Below are 16,655 nucleotides of genomic sequence, written 5' to 3' on the forward strand. Positions count from 1 at the left end.
ATGTTGAGCAGCTTTTCATGTGCTTCTTGGCCATCTGTATGCCTTCTTTGGAGAAATGTCTATTTAGGTCTTCTGCCCATTTTTGGATTAGGTTGTTTGTTTTTTTAATATTGAGCTGCATGAGCTGTTTATATATTTTGGAGATTAATCCTTTGTCTGTTGATTCCTTTGCAAATATTTTCTCCCATTCTGAGGGTTGTCTTTTCATCTTGTTTATGGTTTCATTTGCTGTGTAAAAGCTTTTAAGTTTCATTAGGTCCCATTTGTTTATTTTTGTTTTTATTTCCATTACTCTAGGAGGTGGATCAAAAAAGACCTTGCTGTGATTTATGTCAAAGAGTGTTCTTCCTATGTTTTCCTCTAAGAGTTTTATAGTGTCCAGTCTTACATTTAGGTCTCTAATCCATTTTGAGTTTATTTTTGTGTATGGTGTCAAGGAGTGTTCTAATTTCATTCTTTTACATGTATCTGTCCAGTTTTCCCAGCTCCACTTATTGAAGAGACTGTCTTTTCTCCATTGTATATCCTTGCCTCCTTTGTCATAGATTAGTTGACCATAGGTGCGTGGGTTTATCTCTGGGCTTTCTATCTTGTTCCATTGATCTATATTTCTATTTTTGTGCCAGTACCATATTCTCTTGATTACTGTAGCTTTGTAGTATAGTCTGAAGTCAGGGAGTCTGAGTCCTCCAGCTCTGCTCTTTTCCCTCAAGACTGCTTTGGCTATTCGGGGTCTTCTGTGTCTCCATACAAATTTTAAGATTTTTTGTTCTAGTTCTGTAAAAAATGCCATTGGTAATTTGATAGGGATTGCATTGAATCTGTAGATTGCTTTGGGCAGTATAGTCATTTTCACAGTATTGATTCTTCCAGTCCAAGAACATGATATATCTCTCCATCTGTTGGTATCATCTTTAATTTCTTTCATCAGTGTCTTATAGTTTTCTGCACACAGGTCTTTTGTCTCCCTAGGTAAGTTTATTCCTAGGTATTTTATTCTTTTTGTTGCAATGGTAAATGGGAGTGTTTCCTTAATTTCTCTTTCAGATTTTTCATCATTAGTATATAGGAATGCAAGAGATTTCTGTGCATTAATTGTGTATCCTGCAACTTTACCATATTCATTGATTAGCTCTAGTAGTTTTCTGGTGGCATCTTTAGTATTCTCTATGTATAGTATCATGTCATCTGCAAACAGTGACAATTTTACTTCTTCTTTTCCAATTTGTATTCCTTTTATTTCTTTTTCTTCTCTGATTGCCATGGCTAGGATTTCCAAAACTATGTTGAGTAACAGTGGTGAGAGTTGACATCCTTGTCTTGTTCCTGATCTTACAGGAAATGCTTTCAGTTTTTCACCATTGAGAATGATGTTTGCTGTGGGTCTGTCGTACATGTCCTTTATTATGTTGAGGTAGTTTCCCTCTATGCCCACTTTCTGGAGAGTTTTTTTATCATAAATGGGTGCTGAATTTTGCCAAAAGCTTTTTCTGCATCTATTGAGATGATCATATGGTTTTTCTTCTTCAATTTGTTAATATGGTGTATCACATTGATTGATTTGCATATACTGAAGAACCCTTGCATCCCTGGGATAAATCCCACTTGATCATGGTGTATGATCCTTTTAATGTGTTGTTGGATTGTTTGCTAGTATTTTGTTGAGGATTTTTGCATCTATATTCATCAGTGATACTGGTCCGTAATTTTCTTTTTTTGTAGTATCTTTGTCTGGTTTTGGTATCAGGGTGATGGTGGCCTCAGAGAATGAGTTTGGGAGTGTTCCTTCCTCTTCAATTTTTTGGAAGAGTTTGAGAAGGATGGGTGTTAGCTCTTCTCTAAATGTTTGATAGAATTCACCTGTGAAGCCATCTGGTCCTGGACTTTTGTTTGTTGGAAGATTTTTAATCACAGTTTCAATTTCATTACCTGTGACTGGTCTGTTCATATTTTCTATTTCTTCCTGGTTCAGTCTTGGAAGGTTATACCTTTCTAAGAATTTGTCCATTTCTTCCAGGTTGTCCATTTTATTGGCATAGAGTTGCTTGTAGTAATCTCTTAGGAGGCTTTGTATTTCTGCGGTGTCTGTTGTAACGTCTCCTTTTTCATTTTTAATTTTAATGATTTGAGTCCTCTCCCTCTTTTTCTTGATGAGTCTGGCTAATGGTTTATCAATTTTGTTTATCTTCTCAAAGAACCAGCTTTTAGTTTTATTGATCTTTGCTATTGTTTTCTTTGTTTCTATTTCATTTATTTCTGCTCTGATCTTTATTTCTTTCCTTCTGCTAACTTTGGGTTTTGTTTCTTCTTCTTTCTCTAGTTCCTTTAGGTGTAAGGTTAGATTGTTTACTTGAGATTTTTCTTGTTTCTTGAGGTAGGCTTGTATAGCTATAAACTTCCCTCTTAGAAGTGCTTTTGCTGCAACCCATAGGTTTTGGATCGTCGTGTTTTCATTATCATTTGTCTCTAGGTATTTTTTGATTTCCTCTTTGATTTCTTCAGTGATCTCTTGGTTATTTAGTAACATATTGTTTAGCCTCCATGTGTTTGTGTTTTTTACGTTTTTTTCCCTGTAATTCATTTCCAGTCTCATAGCATTGTGGTCAGAAAAGATGCTGTATATGATTTCAATTTTCTTAAATTTACTGAGTTTTGATTTGTGACCCAAGATGTGATCTATCCTGGAGAATGATCCGTGCGCACTTGAGAAGAAAGTGTAATCTGCTGGTTTTGGATGGAATGTCCTATAAATATCAATTAAATCTATCTGGTCTATTGTGTCATTTAAAGCTTCTGTTTCCTTATTTATTTTCATTTTGGATGATCTGTCCATTGGTGTAAGTGAGGTGTTAAAGTCCCCCACTATTATGTGTTACTGTCGATTTCCTCTTTTATAGCTGTTAGCATTTGCCTTATGTATTGAGGTGCTCCTATGTTGGAGGCATATATATTTATAATTGTTGTATCTTCTTCTTGGATTGATCCCTTGACCATTATGTAGTGTCCTTCCTTGTCTCTTGTAACATTCTTTATTTTGAAGTCTATTTTATCTGATATGAGTATTGCTCCTCCAGCTTTCTTTTGATTTCCATTTGCATGGAATATCTTTTTCCATCCCGTCACTTTCAGTCTGTATGTGTCCCTAGGTCTGAAGTGGGTCTCTTGTAGACAGCATATATATGGGTCTTGTTGTTGTATCCATTCAGCAAGCCTGTGTCTTTTGGTTGGGGCATTTAATCCATTCACGTTTAAGGTAATTATTGATATGTATGTTCCTATTACCATTTTCTTAATTGTTTTGGGTTTGTTTTTGTAGGTCCTTTTCTTCTCTTGTGTTTCCCACTTAGAGAAGTTCCTTTAGCATTTGTTGTAGAGCTGGTTTGGTGGTGCTGAATTCTCTTAGCTTTTGCTTGTCTGTAAAGCTTTTGATTTCTCCATCGAATCTGAATGAGATCCTTGCTGGGTAGAGTAATCTTGGTTGTAGGTTCTTCCCTTTCATCACTTTAAGTATATCATGACACTCCCTTCTGGCTTGTAGAGTTTCTGCTGAGAAATCAGCTGTTAACCTTATGGGAGTTCCCCTGTATGTTATTTGTCGTTTTCCCTTGCTGCTTTCAATAATTTTTCTTTGTCTTTAATTTTTGCCAATTTGATTATTATGTGTCTCGGCGTGTTTCTCCTTGGGTTTCTCCTGTATGGACTCTCTGCACTTCTTGGACTTGGGTGGCTATTTCCTTTCCCATGTTAAGGAAGTTTTCGACTATAATCTCTTCAAATATTTTCTCAGGTCCTTTCTCTCTCTCTTCTCCTTATAATGCGAATGTTGTTGAGTTTAATCTTGTCCCAGAGGTCTCTTAAGCTGTCTTCATTTCTTTTCATTCTTTTTTCTTTATTCTGTTCCGCAGCAGTGAATTCCACCATTCTGTCTTCCAGGTCACTTATCCGTTCTTCTGCCTCAGTTATTCTGCTATTGATTCCTTCTAGTGTATTTTTCATTTCAGTTATTGCATTGTTCATCTCTGTTTGTTTGTTCTTTAATTCTTCTAGGTCTTTGTTAAACATTTCTTGCATTTTCTCAATCTTTGCCTCCATTCTTTTTCCGAGGTCCTGGATCATCTTCACTATCATTATTCTGAATTCTTTTTCTGGAAGGTTGCCTATCTCCACTTCACGTAGTTGTTTTTCTGGGGTTTTATCATGTTCCTTTATCTGGTACATAGCCCTCTGCCTTTTCATCTTGTCTATCTTTCTGTGAATGTGGTTTTTGTTCCACAGGCTGCAGGATTGTAGTTCTTGCTTCTGCTGTCTGCCCTTTGGTGGATGAGGCTATCTAAGAGGCTTGTGCAAGTTTCCTGATCTGAATGAATCGTAAAAGCATGTTGAGTGGGGCTTCCCTGGTGGCGCAGTGGTTGAGAATCTGCCTGCTAATGCAGGGGACACGGGTTTGAGCCCCAGTCTGGGAAGATCCCACATGCCGTGGAGCAACTAGGCCCATGAGCCACGACTACTGAGCCTGCGCTCCGCAACAAGAGAGGCCATGATAGTGAGAGGCCCGCGCACCGCGATGAAGAGTGGCCCCCGCTTGCCACAACTAGAGAAAGCCCTCGCACAGAAACGAAGACCCAACACAGCCAAAAAAAAAAAAAAAAAAAAAAAGCATGTTGAGTGAAAGAAGCCAGACAAGCAAAATACTAACCATATGATCCCACTCATATCAAGTTCAAAAACAAGCCAAACTAATCTACACGTTTTAGGGATACAATTTAGGTGGTAAAATTGTAATGAAAGGAAAAGTAAATAACTAACACAAACCAACTAGGTGGAAGCAAGTGGGTTGTGACTGGGAATAGGGCACATGGCAGGGGAAGGGGGCGTCTGGGATGCTGACAGTGTCCTGTGTATTGACCTAGGTGGGTACCTGGGTCTCTGTTTTTAAAAAATGGGTTGTCTTATATTTGTGTTTTATATACTTTCCTGTTTTTGTTATACTTCAGAACAAAGTTTTGGTTTTGTTTTTTTAAGATCAACTGTATGGTTTTGTTAACAATCTGAATTTCTACGTTTTGTCGATAATTAAAAGTTTAAAGTTATGTTAAGTTTCCCACCACTTAATTCATTAAAATTTTATTTATAATTTAAAACAACTAATAAATTAAAAATCTAATGTAATTTAAGAGAGAACTTTAAATTTTACTTGTTCTACGAGTAATGAGTTCATTATAGAAAGTTTGGTCAATATTGAAAACCATAAAGATGCAAGGATGAGCGAAAAAATCCAATGACCCAGAGTTAATTCCACATATTTCCTTGTAGCTTTTTTCTGTGTATTTTAATGAAGTAGAGATCATAATGTCATTACAATTTTCTATCCTGCTTTTCTCACTCAAAACTATGCTGTAAACATGAAAAAAATTGCCATAAACATTATTTAAATATCTAGATAAAAATGCATCGTTTTGGAGAACCATTATTTAAGCCCTCTATAAAGAGTGAATTAATGATCAGGTAGGACGCCATGCTAGCCCTCAGTATTTATGCTTTTTGTACTATTCTACTTGTGGAAATAAAAATATGGTTATAGCCGATTTTGCCACAGTCATCTTTCCTTATCTCCCCATCCTTCAACCACAGTTTAGCAACACTTAAATTGGGCAGCGTCTGAAGTCCTTTTTAGATGAGCTTGTGAGGAAGTGGAAATGAGGAAACATTTACCAAGTGCCTATAACATGCCATGATGGGGTGGCCAGATTTAGCAAATAAAATACAGGACACCCAGTAATTGCAATATTTGGACATACTTCTATGAAAAAAATCGTTATTTATCTGAGATTTGAATTTAACCTGGTGTTCTGTTTTTTTAGGTTTAAGGTTAGGGCACTGCCAGGCCTTGCATGTATATTTTCTAATTTAATCTCTTCGACCCCTTTTAGAGTTCTATATGGTTATCATTGTAAAGAAGAGCTCAAAAAGTTTCAGTATCTTTTCTAAGGTCACAGGGCTAGAAAGGGGCAAAGTAAGGATAGAAACCCCAGCTTTATGACACCAAGATTAGGGTTACAAATTTGGTGGACTATCCTCTAGACCTAGGGTAATATGGGTGAGAGAGGGTGTTTTCGGTTTTCATTTGTTGCCACTGTTTCTTTTTTAAAATTGCTCATCACTCCTTTGTATTGTTATGTTAAAAACGAGTACTAATTTTTAAAAAAATGAGAACTGGACCCAGGTGACAGTGTCAAGTTACTGAACATGATTCAAAAACGCAGCCCAGGAAAAAGAGGCTTCCCACTGACACACCCCCTCCTCCAGCCCTTCCCCACCATTGTACTTTCTGAGGACAAATAAGCCAAGTGAGACTGTTTCGTTTCAGTCGCTCTTAGAAACCCCAGGAGTGTTGGGTATTTGGGTGTTTTTTGTTTTTGTTTTTTTTTGGTCGCACCTTGTGGCATGCAGGATCTTAGTTCGCCCATCAGGAATCAAACCCATGCCCCCTGCAGTGGAAGGGTGGAGTCCTAACCACTGGACCATCAGGAAAGTCCTGCGTATTTGTTTCTTGATGGGCTTTTTTGTCATATGTTTGTTTAAATATGAAATAAATACTGTAATCAAAGGGCAAACCTTCCAGAACTGGTTCCTCTGGAGCCTGGGAGGAAACAGGACCACAGTGTAAGTTATCTTCATCCTCTCCCGTCCAGGGCCAACCCCAGCCCCGCAGCGGGGTACCAACCAGGGTCCCAGAACAACCAGAATTGTTTCTCTTGCTTCTCCTCATTGACCCCTTTTAGCCTTACTGCTCCCCTTCCCGACCCACGCAGATTCTTTCCAGACAAGCCATTTGGCGAAACCTGCAGATACACCACTTCTCTTGCATAGGAGGTGGAACTCCCCAGGCCCATAATGAGGACGTGCCAGTGGGGGCAGTGTTGGAGGAGGTGGGTACAGGAGACAGAGTGGAGCCAAAACAGGGAAAAATGACCAAGTCCCAGCCCCCCGCTGTGTTCCTGAGATCCCCATGGAGGTTGCTCTTGTGACAGGACCAGGTGAGGTATGAGGTACCACACCACAAAATTAGTTTGAACTCTCCCACATTCCACTCTGGAAAACTGTTTGACAATATCTATTATGGCCAAACATATGCCAAATTCCTCTCCCAGGTATGATCCCCAAGAGAAATGAGTAAATATGTCCACCAAAAGATAAGTACAAAAATATAGCATCTTTTTTATAGCATCTTCATTCATAAATAGCCAAAAACTGAAAAACAACTCAAATGTCCGTCAACAGAAGAATGGGTAATAAATTGTGGCATATGACTATACCATGGAAGTAACAAAGAGCAGATTACTGAAACAGGCAACAACAGGGATCAATCTTAAAGACATTACGTTGAACAGAAAAAGACACAAAAGAACACATATTATATGACTCCTGTATACGAATCAAGTTTAAGAATAGGCAAAAAGTGTGAAATAAGCCAGTCACAGAAGACAGAAACGGTATGAATCTGCTCATACAAGGTACCTGGAATAGTCAAATGTATACAGACAAAGTAGAGTGGTGGTTGCCAAGTGCTGGGGGCAGGCAGGGGGGAATGGGGAGTTGTTATTTAATGGGTACAGAGTTTTGAGTTTTGCAAGATGAAGAGAGTTTTAGAGATTGGTTGCATGGTAATGTGAATGTACTTAACACTTAGAAATGGTAAGATAGTAAATTCTATGTTATGTAATTTTTAAAATTTTATTTATTTATCTTTTTTTTGGCTGCGTTGGGTCTTCGTTGCTGCACACGGGCTTTCTCTAGTTGCGGCGAGTGGCGGCTACTCTTCGTTGTGGTGCACGGGCTCTAGGCACGCAGGCTTCAGTAGTTGCAGCACACTGGCTCATAGTTGTGGCTTGCGGGATCTAGAGCACAGGTTCAGTAGTTGTGGTGCACGGGCTTAGCTGCTCTATGGCATGTGGGATCTTCCCTGACCAGGGATGGAACCCATGTCCCCTGCATTGGCAGGTGGATTCTTAACCACTGCGCCACCAGGGAAGTCCCTATGTTATGTACATTTTAACACAATTTTTTAGAAAAGAATAAACAAAACTAATCTGACAAGTCACAACAGAAGTTCACCTTGGCCTGGCACACTGACTGGAGGGGACTTCTGGGCTACTGATAAATATTCTATTTCTCAGTCTTGATTGTGGCTTGAAGGTGTTTAACTTCATAGTACTTTATGCATAATCTTGTAATAAAAGGTTTTGTCTTTGTTTAAGACACAGGAACACTGGATTTATTTAACATATTCATTACATAAAACTCTGGGCTCTGGTCACGCACGATAGGAGACAAGGGAGTGCTAGCAGGATAGGCAGGCCCCGGGAAGGAGAAAGCTGGGTGAATACATGGAGACAACGTGAAAACTGGCAGCAAAATCTGGAAGAGGAGCAGAATGGCATTTACTTGGAACTCTGCCCATGAGTCTTAATTTCTACATTTTCCTTGTAAGATAAATGTTCTGTGCAAAAGCACACGGACCAGAACCTGTGTCTCCTCATTTGAGCTCCATGTGAATGTACAGATCTGGACTTAATCTGAGTTGTACTTATTAACTCTGGGCAATACAGTATTATGATCCAAACCGTGATGGTCCAGTTATGCAGATTAACTCATTCAAGAAAGTCTGACTGAGCATCTAGTATGTGCCAGGCACTTTGCTAAGTACGAGGAATACAGTGATGGCCACATCATACATAGACCTTCCCCTCTTGGACCTAATGGCTTTGGAAGAAGAAATGCCCACCTGCCAACCAGCATTGCTCCCATAACAGTAGATGCACTCGGGACTTCCCTGGTGGTCCAGTGGGTAAGATTCTGTGCTTCCAGTGCAGAGGGTGAGGGTTTGATCCCTTGTGGGGGAGCTAAGATCCCACATGCTGCACGGCCAAAAAAATTTTTTAAAAAGTAGATGCACTCAGGGCTTCCCTGGTGGTGCAGTGGTTAGGAATCCGCCTGCCAATGCAGGGGACACGGGTTCGAGTCCTGGTCCAGGAAGATCCCACATACCATGGAGCAACTAAGCCCGTGTGCCACAACTACTGAGCCTGTGCTCTAGAGCCTGCGAGCCACAACTACTGAGCCCATGTGCCACAACTACTGAAGCCCATGTGCCTAGAGCCCGTGCTCTGCAACAAGAGAAGCCACTGCAATGAGAAGCCTGTGCACCGCAACGAAGAGTGGCCCCTGCTCGCTACAACTAGAGAAAGCCTGCACGCAGCAACAAAGACCCAATGAGGCCAAAAATAAATAATAAAATAAAATAAATAAATTTATTAAAAAAAAAAAAAAGTAGATGCACTCAACTCTTCATCAGGAATCAACTTCTCAAACTGGAATTTGTTCTCTCCTTTAGAATCACGTAATCTGGAAATGCAAAGAAGGATGGAGGCAGCGAAGGCAGGAGGGAAGGAAGAAAGAAGGGAGAAAGGAGCAGAATATTCCACTGAATTGGAATATATAATAATATATACAGTTTTTAAATTAAAAATAGGAAAAACAAAATCTGACAATAGAGGTTTTTTTGCCCCCAGAATATTTCGAAGAATGAACATTTTCTCATACCTCTTTCGTATTCTGAAGGTTGATACTAATATTAACACAGATTTTCTAGAATTATCACCTACTTTGCTTCTGGCACTTAAAAGTATTCAATATAGAAACCTAACTGTGAAATTGATGCATGTTGATTTAAATCAGGCAAAGGGCGCTGAAGGATAATAGAGTGGGAAAGTTCATATCTGTATTTTCCCTACTCAAATATAAGTACATAAATACTATTAGAGCCAAAGTTGATTGATAAGATTTATAGTGACTAGTGATACCAAAAAAAAAAACAGGGAGGAAAAAAAACAAGCTTTGGTTAATGTATTTAAAATTTTTTTTAAGGTTGGAGACTCATAATTCATGACTGAAAGACTCAGGAAACTACATAGAATTTCTAGAATAGAAATTAATTTATAGTATTTTATGGTGTCTGCAGTCTATTTCAGTTCTATTTTAAATTAATTACACTTGCAAAATGATCATAATTTTTGTATAGAACTGAACACAAACAAGCTTGATTTATTTGTTAATATTGCGGGGGGGTGGGAGAGGCACTTTCAAATGAAAAAATCTCAAGCCCATCACACACACACACACACACACACAAAAAATGGAAGGAAAGAAAAACTGATAAAACTCTAGCCATTGTACTTTATTTTTTTAAATTTCTGGCTGCCTCGGGTCTTAGTTGCAGCACGTGGGATCTTCGTTGAGGCATGCAGGGTCTTTCATTGCAGTGTGCAGGCTTCTCTCTAGTTGTGGCGTGCGGGTTTTCTCTCTCTAGTTGTGGCGTGCAGGCTCCAGGGCGTGTGGGCTCTGTAGTTTGCGGCACGCAGGCTCTCTAGTTGAGGCGCGGGAGCTTAGTAGTTGAGGTGCACGGGCTTAGTTGCCCTGAAGCGTGAGGGATCTTAGTTCCCTGACCAGGGATTGAACCCGCGTCCCCTGCATTGGAAGGCGGATTCTTTACCACTGGACCACCAGGGAAGTCCCACCATTGTATTTTTATACACATAATAAGACAGCTTGTATTAAATATATATCTAAAGGTCTATTAAATAATTTTTTCCCAGATTAAAGGTCATTTTCTAATCCAAACTTTTTTTCAGGTTGGACTATAAACAAAGAATAGATATGCCACAAAAACAATCCCATGTATCTTTATAGCACATTCTTGTTGACAAAGCATTTTCATGTACATCACCACGCAATTCTCCCAGCAAGTCTGGGAGGTAGATAAATGACAAACATCATCAGGATACAGGCAGTTCTGATTAGGTGCTCCCACTCACAGAATTTGAGGACAGTGTCTCTGAAATGAAAGAATTATTGAAAGTAGACATTTGTAGAAATAGCCCATACTAAGATGTAAATATATTGCTCCGGAGACCTGAAAACTCTCCAAGTTCAATCAAAGTGATTACAGTGTACTGCAACCTTGCCAACTGTGTAGTAATACAACTGCCTGAAAGACGGATGTTTTAGGAAAAGGACTGTTATAATCTGAAGGGATCCAAAGAATAAGAATTGACCCATATTGTCCAGGAAAAAGATGTTCTCCTCAACAATGGAGGTAAGCACACGTTGTTCTGGGAGCATCGGTAAAGATCCTTACATCAACCTAGAAGGGAGGGCTGGCAGTGGAGGAAGGCTTCCTAGAAGAGGTGATGCTGATCTGGGTCCTTGGGGACAAGGGAAATTAGTCATGTCAAGGGAAAGGGGTCCCAGGAGAGCATACGGCTAACTTGCTGTGTGGTTTCTTTCTCTGGATTTCACTTTCTCATCTAGAAAAGTCTATGATCCCTTGACTCCGTTTTTTTTTTTTTTGGCTGCATTGGGTCTTCGTTGCTGCGCTCAGGCTTTCTCTAGTTGTGGCGAGCAGGGGCTAGTCTTTGTTGCGAAGCACGGGCTCTAGGGCATGCGGGCTTCAGTAGTTGTGGCGCACGGGCTTAGTTGCTCCGTGGCATGTGGGATCTTCCTGGACCAGGGCTTGAACCCATGTCCCCTGCATTGGCAGGCGGATTCTTAACCACTGCGCCACCAGAGAAGTCCCCTTGGCTCAGTTTTTCATGCTGGGTGACCCAGTGCACCAATAAAAAATCAGAAATCATCCTGCTTGTGGCCAACAATAAAGTTCAGTCCCCTTGTGGCTTCTCATCCAGTAAAAACCATAAAAGGCACTTCAATGCACATTTACCCATTACTAGGAAGATATGTCTTTACGTCTTCTCTTTCCAATTTGCTAACACATAGAAGTGCAATGTTTGTTCAAGGCCCATCTCAAAGAATGATGAGGTCCCAGTCATTCGAGGACAGCACAAAAGCCAGTAAACTGGCCAGGTAGTCCAGATGTGCAAGAAAAACATGTCATTTACACTGAATGTGTGCGGCACGATTTAGCAGGACAACTGTCTAACGGTCCAACTGTCCATGTGTACCTTCACCGCAGAAACTGGCTATCACCGTGCTGAACCTGGGCAAAGACCAGGAAAAGACCAAAGAGATATGTTAAAGGACAAATATAAGGAAGAAACTCTTGAGAAAAAGCATTCATAAAGTCATCTTCTATACAACTTCTATTAATAACGAGACCAAGTTCTGGCTAAAGAAAGCAGACCGAAATACTCATTTAACTCTGATCTCTCAAGAAATCTCACAAAAACTGGTAGCGGACTTTAAAAAATGAGAGATAGATAGATAGACAGAAAGAATGAAGAAGCATGGCAATAAAATTTTGGAAGCTGAAGACCTGAAGCATGAGTGGTAACTGATTAGCAGAACGAAGAAGCAGAATTCTGAGGCAGCAGAGGGGAAAGCTGAGAGGAAGCCTCCTTTGCAGTGCAGAACTTCCTAAAGACCTAGGAACATGATCCCAGGCTCTTCTTGAAGGGAGTAGAGGTGGGACTTTAAAAGAAGAGGAGGTTGCCAATCCATTTAGGAAGCAGTGATATCGGTAGATCTCCTGTAACCCTCGCCTTCCCTCTGTGAAACTGATTGCACTTCAGAGTTTATTCTCTGGAAAAAGCAGGTAAAATAGAGAGTTCTGGGACAGGGGACACTAAGCCCAGTTGAAGGTGGGATTAAAGTGACATTTTACAAGACAGGAAAAATAGTCTTAAAAATACTACCTTACTCAGCAGTATGCACGTACATAGTCAAAAGAACTGTTGAAAGGTGGTCTAACCAAAATCATGATTTAAGTATTTGGGGAGGACGCATGACAGAGAGTGCAAGCGTGTGTGGTGATGGTGAGATAGGTGATGCCTAAAACGGAAGAATGCAAGAAGGAGCAACACAGACAGGTTGTTTGTGACAAGGAGGAAATACCCTCCCGCCAAAAAAAGAAAAAAAAAGCTAAAAGGATTGAAAGCATTTGCTTTTAGGGTGAAGGAAATGGGGAGCAGGGAACTGCCAGGTTATGAAGGTAAAACTCTTTGATTCATTAGGTATAACATTGATGAAAACAAAAATTAAGTTTTAAAAATCAGAAGGGCCATATTTTTTGCTGGAAGGAGGGAAGAGGGGAAATAAGTTGGATTTAAAATCAATTTGCAGTTGCAGGAGAAGCAAGATATTCAGGCAATCAGAGCTCAGGAGGCAAGACAAGGTTTGGAACAGAGATTTTATAATTATTTAGACTGGAAGAAAATTAGCTCTATAGGAAATAGGTCCTGAGAAAAAAAAGAGAAGAGGCCTTGAAAACAAACATTTTATAAATGCCATTTAGAGTGTCAGTGGAGGAAGGGACTCCATTGAAAGAGCAGCCAAGAAAACCAAGGGAAACAGGAGTTTCAATAAGGGGGGGCAGTTTAATCAAGGTCAAGTGCTCAGGGGGTCAAAGAGGCCCAGACCATTAGAATTAACAATGAAAAAGTTCTAAAGAGGGTACTCTAATCTAAGGATTACGTTCACACCCTTTAATGAGCCTTAAATTAAAAAAGGGTTTTGGGTTTTGGAAGGATCTTGTGTTTTTCCAGGACACCAAACAATGACTGTGACCCTGTTTTCAGTAAGTACACAGTTGTCTTTCATGGGGCAGTCACATAAACCCTGCATTAATAAGAAAGTGAATCTTAGGGCATATTGTCATTAGCAATCCCATACAAAGCCCTGTCCCTGTTTTGTTTCCCACACAAGGGATGGCATTGTCTGTGTCAGAGACGAGCATTTGAACTGAAGTTCATGGCTTGGCTGGGCTCTTCCTTCTGGCTGCACTTCCCCGGTGATCGGCTGCCTGTCCTAGGCTATGGTGTTATGACATCCCAAACAAGATGGAAGCACAAGAAAACTAATCAAATGAAAGTGCTTTTCCTTGTTGGTGCGTCAAAGGCTACCTTCAAAATAACCAAATGTTATGTTAAATCTCATCTTAGGACGAAAGCAAACGTGGTGAAAGAGTTCACTATTTCATTCTGCTGAGTCGAAGTCAGGGCTTGGCTTGGGGGCGAAAAGCATAACTGGTAGCAAATGTTCCCTAATCGCTCCACAGATGATTTCCTCTTTCTAGTAGAGATTGCTGTACACACTTCCACACCCTCCGAACAGATGCAACACAACAGAAGGTCTAGTTCTGTGTTTCACAGAAGCCTACCATGACACTTTACTGCTGAGTTTTCCCAACTGCTTGTGTCAGTTATTGCTGCCTTCCAGACATTTCCATCTCAGACATATCAGAGGGACAAATGGTTAGGAGAATGGTTTCAATTTAGAACTCAAAAAAGCTTACCCAAGTCCATTAACTACACCCCAAACAGCCTGGTTAGCAAACATTTTTGTGCCAGTATATGTAGCAGTTTCCTCCCTGCGGTGTCAACCAAATGAATAGTCTTGGCGGGTAGGGGTGAGGAGAGCAGTTCTTCCTGAGTCCCCAGGGTCAGAGTTTCTGGAGTGAGCATTAGAATGCCTCCTAATACCACGGTACATGCCTGTTTTCCAAAACAAATCATAGGAACTCCCATAAAGCAGCAAAACATCACTCCAAAATACATACTTTGAACACAAATGAGGGAGTGATGAAATTGACACAGATTAATTAGAAATTTGCAAATGTTTATGATGCTTGATAAACAATCCTAGGGATAGAATGAGGATTCATTTATGGGCAATATATTCATACCTAACATCATAGTACACTCCTTTCACTCATTAAAATGTTTTTCAAACAAAAAGTACAATGATGAGATCAGTTTTAAATGATATGTAAACATTCAAGGTCCATTGACTTAGATCAATCATAAGGCCACTTTGGAAGTAAAAGACATAAGGAAGTTTTCTAGAATCTAGCCATGCTCCTCTCCAGTGTGTGTAGAGAGTCTTCAGAGATGACTAGGGGTTAGGACAGAACATAGGACAAGAGGTTTATTTCCAACCCAAGTAGCTATCCTTGCTCTGCAGGTTTTGCAGGTATAAACTTGCTCTGCAGGTATCCTGGGTTTAGCAGGTATTCTCCTTATGAAAGGTTACTTGATGGAGTTTAACTGATACAAGCCCTGAAATGCAGTCCCCTCAGCAATGGAAAAAATGTCAGATACCTTATCAGGTGACTAGATAAGTAGGAAAGAACTTCTCAGTTGAAGGAGTCAGTCAAACCAAACCCAGAAAGAGAAATTTCTTAAAGCCGGGTGGGAAAGAAGTGACACTTAGCCGAGTACTCTTAAGTGCTTAACAAATAGTTTCTCACTTCACCCTGGCAAAATTCCTGGGAGGAAGGCTCACTCCAAAATCCTGTCAGTCTCCCAGGCTACACGTGCTGCTGCTCTGGTGGCCTCTCTGGCTCCCTCTAACTTTCTCACCTCCTGCTGCCCCATTCTGCCCAGCCACGCAACACCTGACTGTGGCCCAAAGCCGCCAAACAGGCTCCGCCTCTGGACTCTGCGCTGCTGTGCTGTCCACCCTCCCCCCCATCTGGGTGCTCTTCACCCGGAGGAGAGACAAGGTTCCCTCCCTCACTTGCTGCAGGACCCTCCCTAATAAGTAGCACCTCCCTCATGCTTGACCCCTCACCCTGCTGTATTTCCCTTCATAGCATTTGTACTGAGTTGAAGAGTGTCCCCCAGATTCATGGCCACCAAGAACGTGACCTTATTTGGCAATAGGGTCTTCGCAGATGTCAATAGCTAAAATGAGGTTATACTGGATTAGAAGGAACCCTGAATCCAGTACGACTGGGGTCCTTATGAGAAAAGAGGACACACAGACATACACACAGGAAGGCCATGTGACTGTGAGTGATGGGAAACGGGAATGATGTAGCTGTGCGTCAAGGAATACCGAGGATTGCAGGCAACCACCAGAACTGGGAAGAGGCAAGAAAGGATTCTTCCTTAGAACCTCCTGGTCCTGCCAACACATTGATTTCAGACTTGCAGCTTCCAGAACTGTGAGAGATTAAGTTTCTGTTGTTTTAAGCCGCTCAGTTTGTGATACTTTGTTACCCAAACTTGATAGCTCAAGGAAACTAATATGTCACCACCTGACATACTATATATTTACTGGTGGATTTGTTGTCTTTCTCTTCTCCCACTGGAATCTATAGTCCTTAAGACTGGACTTCTGTTGTTCATTGCTGTGATGAGAACAGCGGCTGGCATGTTGGCGGCACATAATAACTGTTGGTTAAATGACTGAGTGAGGAATGAATGTTCCCATTTTACAGAAGAGGAAACTGAGGCTCAGAAAGATTCCACTGAGTCCAAGTTCACCTAGCTAAGTAGTAGCAGATTTGGGATTTTAGGCTGTCTGCCTCTAAAAACCATCACCTTTTCACCACACCATGCTGATGCTCATTACATTGCCAACTTTTCTCTTTTAAAATCTACGAGGTAATATATTGCAATAGCTGTCCTTTCAAGTATAATAGAGTCTGTATTCCAGAAAATGACTGGAATATGTATGGAGGTTTATTCTCTGGGAATTTGTTATTATCGCCTAGCTTTGCAGACACCAAACTCAGTTCTTTTTATATTGATTATAGTGGCCATGCCTCTCTCTCTCTCTCTCTCACTGAAAGCACTCTTTTATTAGATTAACTTTTCCACAACCAACAACACTGTATCAACCACACAAATTCACAA

Source organism: Balaenoptera physalus (assembly GCF_965194825.1).
Source record: "Balaenoptera physalus genome assembly, chromosome: 12".
Taxonomy (NCBI): domain Eukaryota; kingdom Metazoa; phylum Chordata; class Mammalia; order Artiodactyla; family Balaenopteridae; genus Balaenoptera; species Balaenoptera physalus.